Genomic DNA, 22,373 nt, shown 5'->3' with positions numbered 1-22,373 from the left:
TGGTCAGTGGAGGACTAGTGGAAGGAGGGACCGCAGACAGGCTTAGTAGGCCTAACATAACAAAAGTGGGCTGTAGACACTTGGAATTATCTTGCATGGGTACACAGGCAGCATTGGTATTGTTAGCGGAGGCCGATTGTAATGAGTGTCTGACACAGTTAGTACTCCTAAAAAATAAATAGATGTTAATGTCTCGCAATACAACAAAACCAAAACACAAAAGGGTGGCATACTTAGGTACAGGGGTGGGCTCCTCTGCTGAGTTTCAGACCTAGTAATTTGGCGCAAAGTATTTACTGGTGTAAATATAGGACACTGCCCCTGACTATTTTAAGTAGCATCTTACATGTCAACATATTGGTATTGTCAGTGCCAGGCATTGAAGGATGTCAGCGCATAGACTAAACATTGGTGGAGCTGTGAGAGATAATTTTGCAAGTGGTAGAGCACTGTTTGAGCTGGGGGGGGGGGAACTCTCTTGTGGCCGGCGGTACAGGCCCAGGGCCCCTCATATTACAACGGTGTGTCTGACATTGGGTGTGCACCACCACCGCCAGAGACACTTTATTGTACTATGAGGGACCCAGTGGCAGTGCCGTCGACCAAAAGCGTGCACACCTGTTGTGAATTCTGTTGTCGGGCTCCCTCCTGTGGTCATGAATGGTACTTCGGCTGGTTCTGTCCATGGACTTCCTCTGGGTGTTTCTGAGTTTCCTTCCACAGGTGACGAGGCTAAGTCGTTAGTGGGCTGCTCTATTTAACTCCACTTAGATCTTTGCTCCATGCCACCTGTCAATGTTCCAGTATTGGTCTAGTTCACTCCTGGATCGTTCTTGTGACCCGTCTTCCCATCAGAAGCTAAGTTCCTGTTTGTTTTTCTTTGGTTTGCTATTTTTCTGTCCAGCTTGCTATTTTTATTATTGTCTTGCTTGCTGGAAGCTCTGGGACGCAGAGGGAGCGCCTCCGCACCGTGAGTCGGTGCGGAGGGTCTTTTTGCGCCCTCTGCGTGGTCTTTTTGTAGGTTTTTGTGCTGACCGCAAAGCAACCTTTCCTATCCTCAGTCTGTTCAGTAAGTCGGGCCTCGCTTTGCTAAATCTATTTCATCTCTGTGTTTGTATTTTCATCTTTACTCACAGTCATTATATGTGGGGGGCTGCCTTTTCCTTTGGGGAATTTCTCTGAGGCAAGGTAGGCTTTATTTTTCTATCTTCAGGGCTAGCTAGTTCCTTAGGCTGTGCCGAGTTGCATAGGGAGCGTTAGGCGCAATCCACGGCTATTTCTAGTGTGTGTTATAGGATTAGGGATTGCGGTCAGCAGAGTTCCCACGTCCCAGAGCTCGTCCTTAATTATCAGTGACTATCAGGTCATTCTGTGTGCTCTTAACCACCAGGTCCATTATAGTCCTGACCACCAGGTCATAACACACACCCACCTCTTCAGACAAACGGCACTCTCACGGGTGCTTGCGCCAAGAGGCGAGACCACGGCCCCGTGGGGGAAGTTTGGCCATTTAGGGAGGTGTAAACATGTCGTATGCTGGACAAACAGCTGCTGCAAATTACGAGATTGGAAAAGTCAGTCAGAGCAGTCCACAAGCAAGACCTTTTCATAGGAAAGCTAGGTGTCAGCCGGGAAAGGTGGGGCAAAAGAATTCGAAATCCAGTTGTGGTTCATTTTAATGAAGGTTAGATCATCAACATTTTGGGTAGCCAGACGAGTCCTTTTTTCGGTTAATATTGAACCTGCAGCACTGAATACTCTTTCTGATAGCACACTAGCTGCTGGGCAAGCAAGCTCCTGCAATGCATATTTTGCCAATTCTGGCCAGGTGTCTAATTTGGATGCCCAGTAATCAAATGGGAATGACGGTTGAGGGAGGACGTTGATAAGGGATGAAAAATAGTTAGTAACCATACTGGACAAATGTTGTCTCCTGTCACTTTGAATTGATGCTGCAGTACCTGTCCTGTCTGCGGTCATAGCAAAATCACTCTACAACCTGGTCAGAAAACCCCTCTGTCCAACGCCACTTCTGATTTGTGCACCTCTAACACCTCTGGCCTGCTGCCCCCTGCAGCTCGTGTGATAACGATCACCGTCGCTGTGTGCTGGGAATGCCTGAATCAAACGGTCAACAAGAGTTGATTGTTTGGTTGCTAATATTTGTTCCAGGTTCTCATGTGGCATAATATTTTGCAATTTGCCTTTATAGCGAGGATCAAGGAGGCAGGCTGTTATGAGTGCAATCCAGTAACACAGTGTACCTGCGATCAGAGCACATACAGTGATCTGACAATAACCCAAAAACAATAGAACGAGCTCTGAGACGTGGAATCTCTGTAGACCGCAATACCTGAACCTATCCTAAACACAACTAAAGGTGGCTGTGGATTGCGCCTGACGCTACCTATGCAACTCGGCACAGCCTGAGAAACTGACTAGCCTGAAGATAGAAAAACAAGCCTGGCTTACCTCAGAGAAATACCCCAAAAGAAAAGGCAGCCCCCCACATATAATGACGGTGAGTAAGATGAAAAGACAAAACGTAGGGATGAAATAGATTCAGCAAAGTGAGGCCCGATATTCTAGATAGAGCGAGGATAGCAAAGAGAACTTTGCAGTCTACAAAAAACCCTAAAGCAAAAACCACGCAAAGGGGGCAAAAAGACCCACCGTGCCGAACTAACGGCACGGCGGTACACCCTTTGCGTCTCAGAGCTTCCAGCAAAACCAATAGACAAGCTGGACAGAAAATATAGCAACAAAATGCAAAGAAGCACTTATCTAAGCAGAGCAGCAGGCCACAGGAAAGATCCAGAAGCTCAGATCCAACACTGGAACATTGACAAGGAGCATGGAAAACAGAATCAGGTGGAGTTAAATAACGAAACAGCTAACGAGCTCACCAGAACACCTGAGGGAGGAAGCTCAGAAGCCGCAGTACCACTTGTGACCACAGGAGTGAATTCAGCCACAGAATTCACAACAGTACCTCCCCCTTGAGGAGGGGTCACCGAACCCTCACCAGAGCCCCCAGGCCTACCAGGATGAGCCACATGAAAGGCACAAACAAGATCGGGAGCATGGACATCAGAGGCAAAAACCCAGGAATTATCTTCCTGAGCATAACCCTTCCATTTAACCAGATACTGGAGTTTCTGTCTAGAAACACGAGAATCCAAAATCTTCTCCACAATATACTCCAATTCCCCCTCCACCAAAACCGGGGCAGGAGGCTCAACAGATGGAACCATAGGTGCCACGTATCTCCGCAACAACGACCTATGGAATACATTATGTATGGAAAAGGAGTCTGGGAGGGTCAGACGAAAAGACACAGGATTGAGAACCTCAGAAATCCTATACGGACCAATAAAACGAGGCTTAAATTTAGGAGAGGAAACCTTCATAGGAATATGACGAGAAGATAACCAAACCAGATCCCCAACACGAAGTCGGGGACCCACACGGCGTCTGCGATTAGCGAAAAGTTGAGCCTTTTCCTGGGACAAGGTCAAATTGTCCACTACCTGAGTCCAGATCTGCTGCAACCTGTCCACCACAGAATCCACACCAGGACAGTCCGAAGACTCAACCTGTCCTGAAGAGAAACGAGGATGGAACCCAGAATTGCAGAAAAATGGAGAAACCAAAGTAGCCGAGCTGGCCCGATTATTAAGGGCGAACTCAGCCAACGGCAAAAAGGACACCCAATCATCCTGGTCTGCAGAAACAAAACATCTCAGATATGTTTCCAATGTCTGATTGGTTCGTTCGGTCTGGCCATTAGTCTGAGGATGGAAAGCCGAGGAAAAAGATAGGTCAATGCCCATCCTACCACAAAAGGCTCGCCAAAACCTTGAAACAAACTGGGAACCTCTGTCAGAAACAATATTCTCAGGAATGCCATGCAAACGAACCACATGCTGGAAGAACAAAGGCACCAAATCAGAGGAGGAAGGCAATTTAACCAAGGGCACCAGATGGACCATTTTAGAAAAACGATCACAGACCACCCAAATGACTGATATCTTTTGAGAAACGGGAAGGTCAGAAATGAAATCCATCGAAATATGTGTCCAAGGCCTCTTTGGGACCGGCAAGGGCAAAAGCAACCCACTGGCACGAGAACAGCAGGGCTTAGCCCTAGCACAAATCCCACAGGACTGCACAAAAGTACGTACATCCCGTGACAGAGATGGCCACCAGAAGGATCTAGCCACTAACTCTCTGGTACCAAAGATTCCAGGATGACCAGCCAACACCGAACAATGAAGTTCAGAGATAACTTTATTAGTCCACCTATCAGGGACGAACAGTTTCTCCGCTGGACAACGATCAGGTTTATTCGCCTGAAATAATTGCAGCATCCTCCGCACATCAGGGGAGATAGCAGACACAATGACACCTTCCTTGAGAATACCCGCCGGCTCAGATAACCCCGGGGAGTCGGGCACAAAACTCCTAGACAGAGCATCCGCCTTCACATTTTTAGAGCCTGGAAGGTACGAAATCACAAAGTCGAAGCGGGCAAAAAATAACGACCAACGGGCCTGTCTAGGATTCAAGCGCTTGGCAGACTCGAGATAAGTCAAGTTCTTATGATCAGTCAATACCACCACGCGATGCTTAGCTCCTTCAAGCCAATGACGCCACTCCTCGAATGCCCACTTCATAGTCAGCAACTCTCGGTTGCCCACATCATAATTACGCTCAGCGGGTGAAAACTTCCTGGAAAAGAAAGCACATGGTTTCATCACTGAGCAACCAGAACCTCTCTGTGACAAAACCGCCCCTGCTCCAATCTCAGAAGCATCAACCTCGACCTGGAACGGAAGAGAAACATCTGGCTGACACAACACAGGGGCAGAACAAAAACGACGCTTCAACTCCCGAAAAGCCTCCACAGCAGTAGAAGACCAATTAACCAAATTAGCACCCTTCTTGGTCAAATCGGTCAATGGTTTGGCAATGCTAGAAAAATTACAGATGAAGCGACGATAAAAATTAGCAAAGCCCAGGAACTTTTACAGACTTTTCAGAGCTGTCGGCTGAGTCCAATCCTGGATGGCTTGGACCTTAACCGGATCCATCTCGATAGTAGAAGGGGAAAAGATGAACCTCAAAAATGAAACTTTCTGCACACCAAAGAGACACTTTGATCCCTTCACAAACAAAGAATTATCACGCAGGACCTGAAAAACCATTCTGACCTGCTTCACATGAGACTCCCAATCATCTGAGAAGATCAAAATGTCATCCAAGTAAACAATCAGGAATTTATCCAGATACTCACGGAAGATGTCATGCATAAAAGACTGAAACACAGATGGAGCATTGGCAAGTCCGAACGGCATCACTAGATACTCAAAATGACCCTCGGGCGTATTAAATGCAGTTTTCCATTCATCTCCTTGCCTGATTCTCACCAGATTATACGCACCACGAAGATCTATCTTAGTGAACCAACTAGCCCCCTTAATCCGAGCAAACAAGTCAGATAACAATGGCAAGGGATATTGAAATTTAACAGTGATCTTATTAAGAAGGCGGTAATCAATACACGGTCTCAGCGAACCATCCTTCTTGGCTACAAAAAAGAACCCTGCTCCCAGTGGTGATGACGATGGGCGAATATGTCCCTTCTCCAGGGATTCCTTCACATAACTGCGCATAGCGGCGTGTTCAGGCACGGATAAATTAAATAATCGACCTTTAGGGAATTTACTACCAGGAATCAAATTGATAGCACAATCACAATTCCTATGCGGAGGTAGGGCATCGGACTTGGGCTCTTCAAATACATCCTGATAATCAGACAAGAACTCTGGGACCTCAGAAGGAGTGGATGACGAAATTGACAAAAATGGAACATCACCATGTACCCCCTGACAACCCCAGCTGGATACCGACATAGAGTTCCAATCCAATACTGGATTATGGGTTTGCAGCCATGGCAACCCCAACACGACCACATCATGTAGATTATGCAGCACCAGAAAGCGAATAACTTCCTGATGGGCAGGAGCCATGCACATGGTCAGCTGGGCCCAGTACTGAGGTTTATTCTTGGCCAAAGGTGTAGCATCAATTCCTCTCAACGGAATAGGACACCGCAAAGGCTCCAAGAAAAACCCACAACGTTTAGCATAATCCAAATCCATCAGATTCAGGGCAGCGCCTGAATCCACAAACGCCATGACAGAATACGATGACAAAGAGCATATCAAGGTAACGGACAGAAGGAATTTGGACTGTACAGTACCAATGACGGCAGACCTATCGAACCGCTTAGTGCGCTTAGGACAATCAGAAATAGCATGAGTGGAGTCACCACAGTAGAAACACAGCCCATTCAGACGTCTGTGTTCTTGCCGTTCAACTCTGGTCATAGTCCTATCGCACTGCATAGGCTCAGGTTTAATCTCAGGCAATACCGCCAACTGGTGCACAGATTTACGCTCGCGCAAGCGTCGACCGATCTGAATGGCCAAAGACATAGACTCATTCAAACCAGCAGGCATAGGAAAACCCACCATGACATCCTTAAGAGCCTCAGAGAGACCCTTTCTGAACAAGGCTGCCAGCGCAGATTCATTCCACTGAGTGAGTACTGACCACTTCCTAAATTTCTGACAATATACTTCTATATCATCCTGACCCTGGCATAAAGCCAGCAAATTTTTCTCAGCCTGATCCACTGAATTAGGCTCATCGTACAGTAATCCGAGCGCCAGGAAAAACGCATCGACACTACTCAATGCAGGGTCTCCTGGCGCAAGAGAAAATGCCCAGTCCTGAGGGTCGCCGCGCAAAAAAGAAATAATAATCAAAACCTGTTGAACTGGATTACCAGAAGAATGAGGTTTCAAGGCCAGAAATAGCTTACAATTATTTTTGAAGCTCAGAAACTTAGTTCTATCACCAAAAAACAAATCAGGAATAGGAATTTTTGGTTCTAGCATAGATTTCTGATCAATAGTATCTTGGATCTTTTGTACATTTATAACGAGATTATCCATTGAAGAGCACAGACCCTGAATATCCATGTCCACAGCTGTGTCCTGAAGCACCCAAATGTCTAGGGGAAAAAAAAGACTGAACACAGAGCTGAGAAAAAAAAATGATGTCAGAACTTCTTTTTTCCCTCTATTGAGAATCATTAGTTTGGCTCCTTGTACTGTTATGAGTGGAATCCAGTAACACAGTGTACCTGCGATCAGAGCACATACAGTGATCTGACAATAACCCAAAAACAATAGAACGAGCTCTGAGACGTGGAATCTCTGTAGACCGCAATACCTGAACCTATCCTAAACACAACTAAAGGTGGCTGTGGATTGCGCCTGACGCTACCTATGCAACTCGGCACAGCCTGAGAAACTGACTAGCCTGAAGATAGAAAAACAAGCCTGGCTTGCCTCAGAGAAATACCCCAAAGGAAAAGGCAGCCCCCCACATATAATGACGGTGAGTAAGATGAAAAGACAAAACGTAGGGATGAAATAGATTCAGCAAAGTGAGGCCCGATATTCTAGATAGAGCGAGGATAGCAAAGAGAACTTTGCAGTCTACAAAAAACCCTAAAGCAAAAACCACGCAAAGGGGGCAAAAAGACCCACCGTGCCGAACTAACGGCACGGCGGTACACCCTTTGCGTCTCAGAGCTTCCAGCAAAACCAATAGACAAGCTGGACAGAAAATATAGCAACAAAAAGCAAAGAAGCACTTATCTAAGCAGAGCAGCAGGCCACAGGAAAGATCCAGAAGCTCAGATCCAACACTGGAACATTGACAAGGAGCAAGGAAAACAGAATCAGGTGGAGTTAAATAACGAAGCAGCTAACGAGCTCACCAGAACACCTGAGGGAGGAAGCTCAGAAGCCGCAGTACCACTTGTGACCACAGGAATGAATTCAGCCACAGAATTCACAACAGCAGGCCAACCAGTAATCGTCATCGGTCATCATTTTAATAATGCGTGGGTCCCTTTTCAGGATACGTAAGGCATAATCCGCCATGTGGGCCAAAGTTCCAGTTGTCAAATCTGCGGTCGTGCTGGGTTAAGGGGCAGTTTCAGGCAAATCTACGTCACTTGTCTCCCTAAAAAAACCTGAACCCGGCCTTGCAACGCCACCAGTTGCTATTGGCCCCGGAGAAGCTTCCTCATTAAAAAAATACTCATCCCCATCATCCTCCTCGTCCTCCTCCTCCTCCTGTTCGCCCGCTACCTCGTCCTGTACAGTGCCCTGACCAGACAATGGCTGACTGTCATCAAGGCTTTCCTCTTCCTCTGCTGCAGACACCTGCTCCTTTATGTGCGTCAAACTTTGCATCAGCAGACGCATTAGGGGGATGCTCATGCTTATTATGGCGTTGTCTGCACTAACCAGCCATGTGCATTCCTCAAAACACTGAAGGACTTGACACATGTCTTGTACCTTCGACCACTGCACACCTGACAACTCCATGTCTGCCATCCTACTGCCTGCCCATGTATGTGTATCCTCCCACAAAAACATAACAGCACGCCTCTGTTCGCACAGTCTCTGAAGCATGTGCAAGTGTTGAGTTCCACCTTGTTGCAACGTCGATGATTAGGCGATGCTGGGGAAGGTTCAAAGACCGCTGATAGGTCTGCATACGGCTGGAGTGTACGGGCGAACGGCGGATATGCGAGCAAAGTCCGCGCACTTTGAGGAGCAGGTCAGATAACCCCGGATAACTTTTCAGGAAGCACTGCACCACCAGGTTTAAGGTGTGAGCCAGGCAAGGAATGTGTTTCAGTTGGGAAAGGGAGATGGCAGCCATGAAATTCCTTCCATTATCACTCACTACCTTGCCTGCCTCATGATCTACAGTGCCCAGCCACGACTGCGTTTCTTTCTGCAAGAACTCGGACAGAACTTCCGCGGTGCGTCTGTTGTTGCCCAAAAACTTCATAGCCAATACAGCCTGCTGACGCTTGCCAGTAGCTGCCCCATAATGGGACACCTGGTGTGCAACAGTGGCAGCTGCGGATGGAGTGGTTGTGCGACTGCGGTCTGTGGACGAGGTCTCATGTTATGAATAGGTAATTCAGAACCACAATGGACCTTGAGGTTCAGAGCACACACAGTGACCTGACAATAACCAAAAAACATAACGAGCTCTGAGACGTGGAAACTCTGCTGACCGCAATCCCTAATCCTATCCAACCACACTAGAGGCAGCCGTGGATTGCGCCTAACGCTCCCTATGCAACTCGGCACAGCCTGAGAAACTAGCTAGGCCTAAGATAGAAAAATAAGCCTACCTTGCCTCAGAAAAATACCCCAAAGGAAAAGGCAGCCCCCCACATATAATGACTGTGAGTAGAGATGAAATTACAGACCGAAGATAGGAAAGATTGCTTTGCGGTCAACACAAAACCCTACAAACAACCACGCAGAGGGGCAAAAAGACCCTCCGCACCGACTAACGGTACGGAGGTGCTCCCTCTGCGTCCCAGAGCTTCCAGCAAGCAAGAAAAACCAATATAGCAAGCTGGACAGAAAAAATAGCAAACAAAAATAACACAAGCAAAACTTAGCTTATGCAGGAAGACAGGCCACATGAACGATCCAGGAGGAAGCAAGACCAATACTAGAACATTGACTGGAGGCCAGGAGCAAAGCACTAGGTGGAGTTAAATAGAGCAGCACCTAACGACTTCACCACATCACCTGAGGAAGGAAACTCAGAAGCCGCAGTACCACTCACATCCACCAACGGAAGCTCATAGACAGAATCAGCCGAAGTACCACTTGTGACCACAGGAGGGAGCTCTGCCACAGAATTCACAACAGTACCCCCCCCCCTTGAGGAGGGGTCACCGAACCCTCACCAGAGCCCCCAGGCCGACCAGGATGAGCCATATGAAAGGCACAAACAAGATCGGCAGCATGGACATCAGAGGCAAAGACCCAGGAATTATCTTCCTGACCATAACCCTTCCACTTAACCAGATACTGGAGTTTCCGTCTCGAAACACGAGAATCCAAAATCTTCTCCACAATATACTCCAACTCCCCCTCCACCAAAACCGGGGCAGGAGGATCAACAGATGGAGCCATAGGTGCCACGTATCTCCGCAACAATGACCTATGGAATACGTTATGGATGGAAAAAGAATCTGGAAGGGTCAAACGAAAAGACACAGGATTAAGAACCTCAGAAATCCTATACGGACCAATGAAACGAGGCTTAAACTTAGGCGAGGAAACCTTCATAGGAATATGACGAGATGACAACCAAACCAAATCCCCAACACGAAGTCGGGGACCCACACAGCGTCTGCGATTAGCGAAACGTTGAGCCTTCTCCTGGGACAAGGTCAAATTGTCCACTACATGAGTCCAAATCTGCTGCAACCTGTCCACCACAGTATCCACACCAGGACAGTCCGAAGACTCAACCTGCCCTGAAGAGAAACGAGGATGGAACCCGGAGTTGCAGAAAAACGGCGAAACCAAGGTAGCCGAGCTGGCCCGATTATTAAGGGCGAACTCAGCCAAAGGCAAGAAGGACACCCAATCATCCTGATCAGCAGAAACAAAGCATCTCAGATATGTTTCCAAGGTCTGATTGGTTCGTTCGGTCTGGCCATTAGTCTGAGGATGGAAAGCCGAGGAAAACGACAAGTCAATGCCCATCCTAGCACAAAAGGCTCGCCAAAACCTCAAAACAAACTGGGAACCTCTGTCAGAAACGATGTTCTCTGGAATGCCATGTAAACGAACCACATGCTGGAAGAACAATGGCACCAAATCAGAGGAGGAAGGTAATTTAGACAAGGGTACCAAATGGATCATCTTAGAGAAGCGATCACAATCCACCCAAATGACCGACATTTTTTGAGAGACGGGGAGATCCGAAATAAAATCCATAGCGATATGTGTCCAAGGCCTCTTCGGGACCGGCAAGAGCAAAAGCAACCCACTGGCACGAGAACAGCACGGCTTAGCCCGAGCACAAATCCCACAGGACTGCACAAAAGAACGCACATCCCGCGACAGAGACGGCCACCAAAAGGATCTAGCCACTAAATCTCTGGTACCAAAGATTCCAGGATGACCAGCCAACACCGAACAATGAACCTCAGAGATAACTTTATTCGTCCACCTATCAGGGACAAACAGTTTCTCCGCTGGGCAACGATCAGGTTTATTAGCCTGAAATTTTTGCAGCACCCGCCGCAAATCAGGGGAGATGGCAGACAAAATTACTCCCTCTTTGAGAATACCCGCGGGCTCAGACAAACCCGGAGAGTCGGCCACAAAACTCCTAGACAGGGTATCCGCCTTCGCATTTTTAGAGCCCGGAAGGTACGAAACCACAAAGTCAAAACGGGAGAAAAACAGCGACCAACGAGCCTGTCTAGGATTCAACCGTTTGGCAGACTCGAGATAAGTCAAGTTCTTGTGATCAGTCAAGACCACATGCTTAGCTCCTTCAAGCCAATGACACCACTCCTCGAATGCCCACTTCATGGCCAGCAACTCTCGATTGCCAACATCATAATTTCGCTCAGCAGACGAAAACTTCCTGGAAAAGAAGGCGCATGGTTTCATCACCGAGCAATCAGAACTTCTCTGCGACAAAACAGCCCCCGCTCCAATTTCAGAAGCATCAACCTCGACCTGGAACGGAAGCGAAACATCTGGTTGACACAACACAGGGGCAGAAGAAAAACGACGCTTTAACTCTTGAAAAGCTTCCACAGCAGCAGAAGACCAATTGACCACATCAGCACCCTTCTTGGTCAAATCGGTCAATGGTTTAGCAATACTAGAAAAATTACAGATGAAGCGACGATAAAAATTAGCAAAGCCCTGGAACTTTTGCAGACTCTTCAGAGATGTCGGCTGAGTCCAATCATAGATGGCCTGGACCTTAACAGGGTCCATCTCGATAGTAGAAGGGGAAAAAATGAACCCCAAAAATGAAACCTTCTGAACACCAAAGAGACACTTTGATCCCTTCACAAACAAAGAATTAGCACGCAGGACCTGGAACACCATTCTGACCTGCTTCACATGAGACTCCCAATCATCCAAGAAGACCAAGATATCATCCAAGTATACAATCAGGAATTTATCCAGGTACTCTCGGAAGATGTCATGCATAAAGGACTGAAACACCGATGGAGCATTGGCAAGTCCGAAAGGCATAACTAGGTACTCAAAATGGCCCTCGGGCGTATTAAAAGCAGTTTTCCATTCATCGCCCCGTTTAATACGCACAAGATTATACGCACCACGAAGATCTATCTTGGTGAACCAACTAGCCCCCTTGATCCGAGCAAACAAATCAGATAGCAGCGGCAAGGGGTACTGAAATTTGACCGTGATCTTATTTAGAAGGCGGTAATCTATACAAGGTCTCAGCGAACCATCCTTCTTGGCCACAAAAAAGAACCCCGCTCCCAATGGCGACGATGACGGGCGAATATGACCCTTCTCCAAGGACTCCTTCACGTAACTCCGCATAGCAGCGTGCTCAGATATAGATAAATTAAACAGTCGACCTTTAGGAAACTTACTACCAGGAATCAAATCGATAGCACAATCACAATCCCTATGCGGAGGTAGGGCATTGGACTTGGGCTCATCAAATACATCCCGGTAATCAGACAAGAACTCTGGGATCTCAGAAGGGGTGGATGACGAAATAGACAGAAATGGGACATCACCATGTACCCCCTGACAACCCCAGCTGGACACAGACATTGATTTCCAATCTAATACTGGGTTATGGACTTGTAGCCATGGCAACTCCAACACGACCACATCATGCAGATTATGCAACACCAGAAAGCGAATATCCTCCCGATGTGCAGGAGCCATGCACATGGTCAGCTGGGTCCAGTATTGAGGCCTATTCTTGGCCAAAGGCGTAACATCAATTCCTCTCAATGGAATAGGACACTGCAAGGGCTCCAAGAAAAACCCACAACGCCTAGCATACTCCAAGTCCATCAAATTCAGAGCAGCGCCTGAATCCACAAACGCCATGACAGAATAAGATGACAAAGAGCAGATCAAAGTAACGGACAAAAGAAATTTTGACTGTACCGTACCAATGGTGGCAGACCTAGCGAACCGCTTAGTGCGCTTAGGACAATCGGAGATAGCATGAGTGGAATCCCCACAGTAGAAACACAGCCCATTCTGACGTCTGTATTCTTGCCGTTCAACTCTGGTCAAAGTCCTATCGCACTGCATAGGCTCAGGTTTATGCTCGGATAATACCGCCAAATGGTGCACAGATTTACGCTCACGCAAGCGTCGACCGATCTGAATGGCCAAAGACGTAGACTCATTCAGACCAGCAGGCATAGGAAATCCCACCATGACATCCTTAAGGGCTTCAGTGAGACCCTTTCTGAAAATAGCTGCCAGCGCACCTTCATTCCATTGAGTGAGCACGGACCACTTTCTAAACTTCTGACAATAAATCTCTATCTCATCCTGACCCTGACACAGAGCCAGCAAATTTTTCTCTGCCTGATCCACCGAATTAGGTTCATCGTACAGCAATCCAAGCGCCAGGAAAAACGCATCAATATTACATAATGCAGGATCTCCTGGCGCAAGGGAAAATGCCCAGTCTTGAGGGTCGCCACGTAATAAAGAAATAATGATCCTAACTTGTTGAACTGGGTCACCAGAGGAGCGAGGTTTCAAAGCCAGAAACAGTTTACAATTATTTTTGAAACTCAGAAATTTAGCTCTATCTCCAGAAAACAAATCAGGAATAGGAATTCTTGGTTCTAACATAGAATTCTGAACCACAAAGTCTTGAATATTTTGTACTCTTGCAGTGAGATGATCCACACATGAAGACAGACCTTTAATGTCCATCACTACACCTGTGTCCTGAACCACCCAAATGTCTAGGGGAAAAAAAAGGCAAAACACAGTGCAAAGAAAAAAAAATGGTCTCAGAACTTCTTTTTTCCCTCTATTGAGAAGCATTAGTACTTTGGTCCTCCAGTACTGTTATGAATAGGTAATTCAGAACCACAATGGACCTTGAGGTTCAGAGAACGCACAGTGACCTGACAATAGCCAAAAAACATAGGACGAGCTCTGAGACGTGGAAACTCTGCTGACCGCAATCCCTAATCCTATCCAACCACACTAGAGGCAGCCGTGGATTGCGCCTAACGCTCCCTATGCAACTCGGCACAGCCTGAGAAACTAGCTAGGCCTAAGATAGAAAAATAAGCCTACCTTGCCTCAGAGAAATACCCCAAAGGAAAAGGCAGCCCCCCACATATAATGACTGTGAGTAGAGATGAAATTACAAACGCAGAGATGAAATAGATTTAGCAAAGTGAGGCCCAACTTACTGAACAGACCGAAGATAGGAAAGATTGCTTTGCGGTCAACACAAAACCCTACAAACAACCACGCAGAGGGGCAAAAAGACCCTCCGCACCGACTAACGGTACGGAGGTGCTCCCTCTGCGTCCCAGAGCTTCCAGCAAGCAAGAAAAACCAATATAGCAAGCTGGACAGAAAAAATAGCAAACAAAAATAACACAAGCAAAACTTAGCTTATGCAGGAAGACAGGCCACAGGAACGATCCAGGAGGAAGCAAGACCAATACTAGAACATTGACTGGAGGCCAGGAGCAAAGCACTAGGTGGAGTTAAATAGAGCAGCACCTAACGACTTCACCACATCACCTGAGGAAGGAAACTCAGAAGCCGCAGTACCACTCACATCCACCAACGGAAGCTCATAGACAGAATCAGCCGAAGTACCACTTGTGACCACAGGAGGGAGCCCTGCCACAGAATTCACAACACTCTCGCTTCTGCAGGAGGACGAGGAGGAGGAGGAGGGGGTGCGAACGGCTACAGCCAACTGTTTCCTAGACCGTGGGCTAGGCAGAACTGTCCCAAAATTGCTGTCCCCTGTGGACCCTGCATCCACCACATTCACCCAGTGTGCCGTGATGGACACGTAACGTCCCTGGCCATGCCTCCTGGTCCATGCATCTGTTGTCAGGTGCACCTTTGTACTCACAGATTGCCTGAGTGCATGGACGATGCGCTCTTTAACATGCTGGTGGAGGGCTGGGATGGCTTTTCTCGAAAAGAAGTGTCGACTGGGTAGCTCGTAGCGTGGTACAGCGTAGTCCATCAGGGCTTTGAAAGCTTCGCTTTCAACTAACCGGTAGGGCATCATCTCTAACGAGATTAGTCTAGCTATGTGAGCGTTCAAACCCTGTGTACGTGGATGCGAGGCTAAGTACTTCCTTTTTCTAACGAGAGTCTCATGTAGGGTGAGCTGGACTGGAGAGCTGGAGATCGTGGAACTAGCGGGGGTGCCGGTGGACATGGCAGACTGAGAGACGGTTGGAGACGGTATTCTTGCCGGTGCCCTACATGCAGTGTTTCCAACTACGAAACTGGTGATTCCCTGACCCTGACTGCTTTGGACTGGCAACGAAACCTGCACAGATACTGCAGGTGGTGCGGAAAATGGTGGCCCTACAGTGACGGAAGGGATGTAGCTTTGCTGACTAGCTTCATTGGCCGAGGGTGCTACAACCTTAAGGGACGTTTGGTAGTTAGTCCAGGCTTGCAAATGCATGGTGGTTAAATGTCTATGAATGCAACTTGTATTTAGACTTTTCAGATTCTGACCTCTGCTTAAGGTAGTTGAACATTTTTGACAGATGACTTTGCGCTGATCAATTGGATGTTGTTTAAAAAAATGCCAGACTGCACTCTTTCTAGCATCAGATACCTTTTCAGGCATTGCAGACTGAGCATTAACCGGATGGCCACGCTGTCCTCCAACAGGTTTTGGCTTTGCCATGCGTTTTGGGCCAGATACGGGCCCGGCAGATGGAACCTGTTGCGATGTTGATGCCTGCTGCGGCCCCTCCTCCTCCGCTTCAGAACTACTGCCGCCTGCACCCTGTTCCCCCAATGGCTGCCAATCGGGTTCAACAACTGGGTCATCTATGACCTCCTCTTCTATCTCGTGTGCAACTTCGTCTGTGTCACCGTGTAAGCCGGTGGTATAGCGTTCGTGACGGGGCACCATAGTCTCATCAGGGTCTGATTCTGGATCAGTACACTGCGAGGGCAATGTTGTGGTCTGAGTCAAAGGAACAGCATAGTAATCTGGCTGTAGCTGTGCATCTGTGCACTCCATGTCCGATTCAACTTGTAATGGGCATGGCCTGTTAACTGTTTCACTTTCTAACCCAGGAACGGTATGTGTAAAGAGCTCCATGGAGTAACCCGTTGTGTCGCCTGACGCATCCTTCTCTGTTGTTGTTTTTCCTGAAGAGGACAAGGAAGCGACTTGTCCCTGACCGTGAACATCTACTAACGACGCGCTGCTTTTACATTTACCAGTTTCAGAAGAGGAGGCAAAAGAGCTAGAGGCTGAGTCGGCAAGGAAAGCCAAAACTTGCTCTTGCTGCTCCGGCTTTAAAAGCGGTTTTCCTACTCCCAGAAAAGGGAGCGTTCGAGGCCTTGTGTAGCCAAACGACGAACCTGGCTCCACAGCTCGAGACTTAGGTGCTATATTGTTTTTCCCACGACCACCTGATGCTCCACCACCACTACCATCATTACCAGCTGGCAATGAACGCCCACGGCCACGACCTCTTCCACCAGACTTCCTCATTGTTTTAAAAACGTAACCAAAGTAACGGTATTTGTTACTGTAAAACAACTTACAAGGTGAATTCAAACTTCTGTAGGATTTAGATAACCCTTTATAGGTGGGTGAGAGTGCAAGGAAAATCAGGCACAATGTTACACACTCGGTTTTCTGGGGCACAAAATGAGAGAGATGCCACACACGCAGGACTGTCACTCAAGCACAAATGCCAATATCAATCTCCCAATATTTATTTTTTTTCAGGGAGAATTTAAAAACCACAAAAAAAAAAAAAACAGACACTAGGCTTTCTGTGGCCCACAATTTGAGAGAGATGGCACACACGACTGGCACAGAAGCACAAAGGTCAATATTAATCTCCCACTGTTTATTTTTTTTTCAGGGAGAATTTAAAAACCAAAATAAAAAAAAACAGACACTAGGCTTTCTGTGGCCCACAATTTGAGAGAGATGGCACACACGACTGGCACAGAAGCACAAAGGGCAATATTAATCTCCCACTATTTATTTTTTTTTCAGGGAGAATTTAAAAATTATTATTATATTTTCCCGGAAAAGAGACCAGCCCTTTCTAATTAAGGAGGGAGTTTCGGTATTCTCCAATTGTTGTCTCCAATACTTTAAAAAAAAAAGTACCTGGATGAGGGTCCAATAGGTGAGGTTTCATAATGGAGTAAATTACGGATAAAGAGGGGTTTCCGGGAGAGTATTGCAGCAAATCATCTAGCATGTTATGGCTCAACTCGAATGTAACATTTTGCAGCAGCGTCGGACTGGAGCACCTTGGGCCCACCAGAGAAAATCATTCTTGGGGCCCACTATGTAGCTACATAGAAATAGATACAAGACCACCAATTGTGCGGTAAAAAGCGCTAATATCAGGGTATAATATAAGGTAGTTCACGTCTTAATAATGTAGCAAGGGTTGGGGTAGCCCCCTCACAGAATATAATGTAGCCCCCTCATAAAATATAATGCGGTCCCCTCTCATAGAATATAATGCAGCACCCCACAAAATATAATGCAACCCCCTCAGGTATGACACAGTCCCCACCATAGAATATAATGCAGCCCCCCCATAGAGTATACTGTAGCCCCTTCATATAGTATGATGTAGCCCCCATAATATAATGTAGTACCCTGAGTATAATGCAGTCCCCCCACAGAATATAATGTAGCCCCCCAGGGCCGTATTTAGAGTTTCTGCTGCCCTAGGCACTTTTAGTGCTGCCTCCCCCTTTGGTGAGTATGACACTATCGGCAGTGACTTTGGCAAGAATCGCTGATGTGAAAGTCGCCTTTTGCAGCAGGTGGGGCAGTTTTTCTGCATCTGCCGTGTAACGGATCACTTACAGCAACACTGCATTCGGCCTCATTCATTACCCATGGGATTTGTGGCACTTGCCGTGATCTGGCAAATGTGGTACCATACCTCCCAACTTTTGAAGAAGGGAAGGAGGTATAAAGTTTGCGGCGCGCATAGTGTGCCGCGGCAAATTTTAGGCCACGCCTCTGACCACACCAATTTCACAACTAGTCACACCCATATCCACGTCCCAACCACAGCCATTTAGCACTGCTGATCACACTGTTTTATATACAATAATTATAAACAAAAAATATATGGCCACACATAATAGCCACACATGATGCTCAATACTGTATAACGGTCACCACACATGATGCTCCATACTGTATAATGGCCACACACAGTTCTCCATACTGTATAATGGCCACACATGATGCTCAATACTGTATAATGGCCACACATGATGCTCCATAGTGTATAATGGCCACACATGATGCTCCATAATGTATAATGGCCACAAAGTGCTCCATACTGTATAATGATCCCACATGATGCTCAATACTGTATAATGGCCACAAATGATGCTCAATACTGTATAACGGCCACACATGATGCTCCATACTGTATAACGGCCACACAGTGCTCCATAGTGTATAATGGCCACACAGTGCTCCATACTGTATAATGGCCACACATAGCGCTCCATACTGTATAATGGCCACACATAGTGCTCCATTCTGTATAACGGCCACACACAGTTCTCCATACTGTATAATGATCCCTCATGATGCTCAATATTGCATAATGGCCACAAATGATGCTCCATACTGTATAATGGCCACACATGATGCTTCATACTGTATAATGTCCATTGGCCACACATGATGCTCCATAATGTATAACGGCCACACATGATGCTCAATTCTGTATAATGGCCACACACAGTTCTCCATACTGTATAATGATCCCACATGATGCTTAATACTGTATAATGACCCCCCCTCCTGTATGCATGGAGGCTCATATTCCCCCCTCCTGTATGCATGGCTCATATTCCCCCCCTGAATGAATGGCTCATATTCCCCCCTCCTGTATGCATGGCTCATATTCCCCTCTCCTGTATGCACGGCTTCTCTCCACCCCCCCCCCCCCCCCCGCTCCCGCTCCTGTTCCCATCTTGCATGGCGCGCCGGCTTATGTCCTCCTTCATCCCCCCGTCCCTCATACTCAGCTGACCGTCACCTGTCCCACACACTGCGTGGCCGCGCCGACATCTCTCTAGCTCTGTCCCGACTCCCAGAGCAGCATCTTCTTCCTGCGTGAGCGGTCATGTGATACTGCTCATTAAGGTCATGAATATGTGCATAGGCGAGCGCGGGGGGGACCTGGAGCAGTGGGGGCCCTGTGTCAGTGCCTGGGCGGCTGGGCCCACCGGAGAATCCTCCGGTTCTCCGGTGGGCCAGTCCGAGCCTGTTCTGCAGATTAGACATAACTGAGCGCTTGATTTGCTCATATTGAAGGGCGTGGGAGGGGGAAGATGATATTTCTCAAGTACTTCGGGGCTCCAGCGGATGGAGGAGATGAGACATTAATAATCTCCTTTTGGCCCCAGGCGGTGTATAGTTTATTTTCCATACCCTGGGAGAATTCAGGGTTTGCCCACAGAGGTAAATATTTAGATATTCTGAAAGAGAGACTATAGTTTTTCCTAACCGCTTTCCAAGTTGAAATTGTACCTCTAAATAGGGTTGATTGTCTTAAATTTCCAGGGAGGGAGGAAAGTCGCGCATGTTAACCATCTAGGCTCCAGCGGATGGAGGAGATGAGAGACATTTAAGTCGAAAGACCGAAACTATTGTAACATAGTTATTAAGGTTGAAGGAAGACTTTAAGTCCATCTAGTTCAACCCATAGCCTAACCTAACATGCCCTAACATGTTGATGCAGAGGAAGGCAAAAAAAAACCATGTCGCAAAGAGTAAGCTCCACATTGGTGAAAAAAATTCCTTCCCGACTCCACATACAGCAATCAGACTAGTTCCCTGGATCAACGCCCTATCAAGGAATCTAGTGTATATACCCTGTAACATTAAACTTTTCCAGAAATGTATCTGCAGCGCCCCAGAGACCTGGTCGTTTCAGTGGTCTCGCTCTGCTACTCAGGGGAGTGATGGTACGTCCGATGGCACTAAAGGAGTTCACCTGACCAGGTATCACCAGCACACATTACACTTCACACTCCGGCCACTAGGGGGAGCAAAAGGTTTTATTTATTAGGCCACTCCTCACACTGGTAAAACTAGGGGTTGGATAGGAAGTTAGACAGAAGCTGACTGGGTTTTGTCCAGGCAACATCCGTGGCAGGGGGTGTTGCGGGGAAGATTCAGAGGGGTACCTGTCAGGCGTGGGAACCTGGCAGTGACTTAGCGACAAGGACAGATCGTTACAGAGACGCGCCTGCACTTCCTTGCGGCGGCATCTAAAGAAAGGACTCGAAGCGAAGGATATTGTGGACAGTGAGAAACGAGATCAAGCACAAAGGAGAACCAGTAGAAGTCGTGCCCGGAGAACGGCAACATCCTACCGGCGCGAAGCCAGTGACCGGAACACCGAGGAAGTAACTGACTTTATGCCTTACTTCAAATACCGGAGGGCAGTTAATTATAGGTTGGCTGTCTACCATACATCACCTAAGCAGACATAGGGGGCAAGCGTGGAGATGGGCGTCTCTAGGGTCCCAGAATAGCTCCGAGCCTTCCCATCAAACGGGTGCGTCCTAGCCATAACACACTTGGGGGACGGAAAGAAAGAACTAGAAAGAGCAAGAACAGAAGTTGTGAGGACTATCCCGAATGCTCAGGAGGGAAGAACTACAATACACAGGCGCTAGTGGTAGGCAACGATTTCCTCCTGCAAAGGGAACTCTGGATGTGCCTTCGGACCGGCCGGTCTCAGACAGCCCAGTTGACATTGCTCTGGATTGAGGATCCCGAAGCCTTCAGTAAAAGGTAAAGAGACTGCAACCCTGTGTCCTCATTATTAACTGCGCCTCACACCATCGTCACCTACACTATCGGGAAGCCCTGGGGACATCCTTCACCTGTGGGAAGGTATACCATCTAGCTGCCATCACATCACCCCAGCGGACCCCAAGCAGCGTCAGTCAACCTGACCGAATACCACAGGTGGCGTCACAAACTCCTAACAACCGACATCACCCTTTCATTGGGCGCCCCTTAGCAGGGTCACGGACCGGGTCCAGCCACCGTGACAACCTCAGAACTGAGATAGAGAGGACCGGTACTGAGTAACCCGCGGCCCTGCGTCTGGGGGCGCTCCATCTTGGCGTCACGAACAGGATCGTACTTAAGCCTGAAGAATTGGGTCATGTGTGCCTTGGAACTGTGTTAGAATTGTGCTTGAACTGTGATTTATTGCAAATACTGTGCATTGCTGATTACCACAAGGATTCCCACCAAAATTGCCGCCATTATAGCGCCACAAGGAGCGCAAGAGAAAAAGAAGGGCGTGGAGTTGTGTGCGTGAAAGAACTGAGAAGCACGAAAAGCAATGGCCGCCCAGTCTAAATATTTCTGTACCTTGAGGATGTGTCCGTCAGCAGCCGAGATCCGCCTCCTGATCCTTAATGGAGGGCGGGGACCAAAGAAACGAAACCGCCCATGAAGGAGAGAGCGGGAAAAGGACAAAGAGGACAGCAGCCATGTGGAGGACGCCATGACAAGCCACCCGGAGCCGGAGTGTGGAGTCGAAGTCGGAGACTCCCCCAGTTACCCGGAAGGGCATCGTGGCAAAACCTACGCTGCTGATACCGAGTCCCTGCAGCTTGGAATGGAGCAGCTGATCGATCAGCTCCTGCAGCTGCAGGTAGAGACCAAGTCCTCGCACCCGGTGGCGCCTGCGAAGGATCCATCGCCGCTGATGTCGCTCCTTGTGCTGCAACCGGAGCCCCTGCTGATCCCATCGCCGAGCCCGTCATCGACAGAGTCGCCAGATCCCGAGGACACCGTGGTGGCAGGTAAGGACACTGATCATTCCCCGGTGACTGAGGACCTGTTGGTGGGCCCGGTCGCAGCGCCGCCTCCCTACGGCACTCACCGCCTTCAGCGCTTTGACCCCTGGGACCAAGTCACGGGTATGGGGCTGTTCCTCGAGGCCCCGATGGAACCCTCTACCCTGCCGGGTGAGGTCCACGCCGATCTATTTCATCTCTGCGTTTGTATTTTCATCTCAACTCACAGTCATTATATGTGGGGGGCTGCCTTTTCCTTTGGGGTATCTCTCTGAGGCAAGATAGGCTTATTTTTCTATCTTCAGGGCTAGCTAGTTTCTCAGGCTGTGCTCGAGGCGCATAGGTCTGGTCAGGAGCGCT

This window comes from Ranitomeya imitator, chromosome 1 (assembly GCF_032444005.1).
Source record: "Ranitomeya imitator isolate aRanImi1 chromosome 1, aRanImi1.pri, whole genome shotgun sequence".
NCBI classification, from domain to species: Eukaryota; Metazoa; Chordata; class Amphibia; order Anura; family Dendrobatidae; genus Ranitomeya; species Ranitomeya imitator.
The sequence above is the reverse complement of the archived record's forward strand: the minus strand, read 5'-3'. Positions refer to the sequence as shown.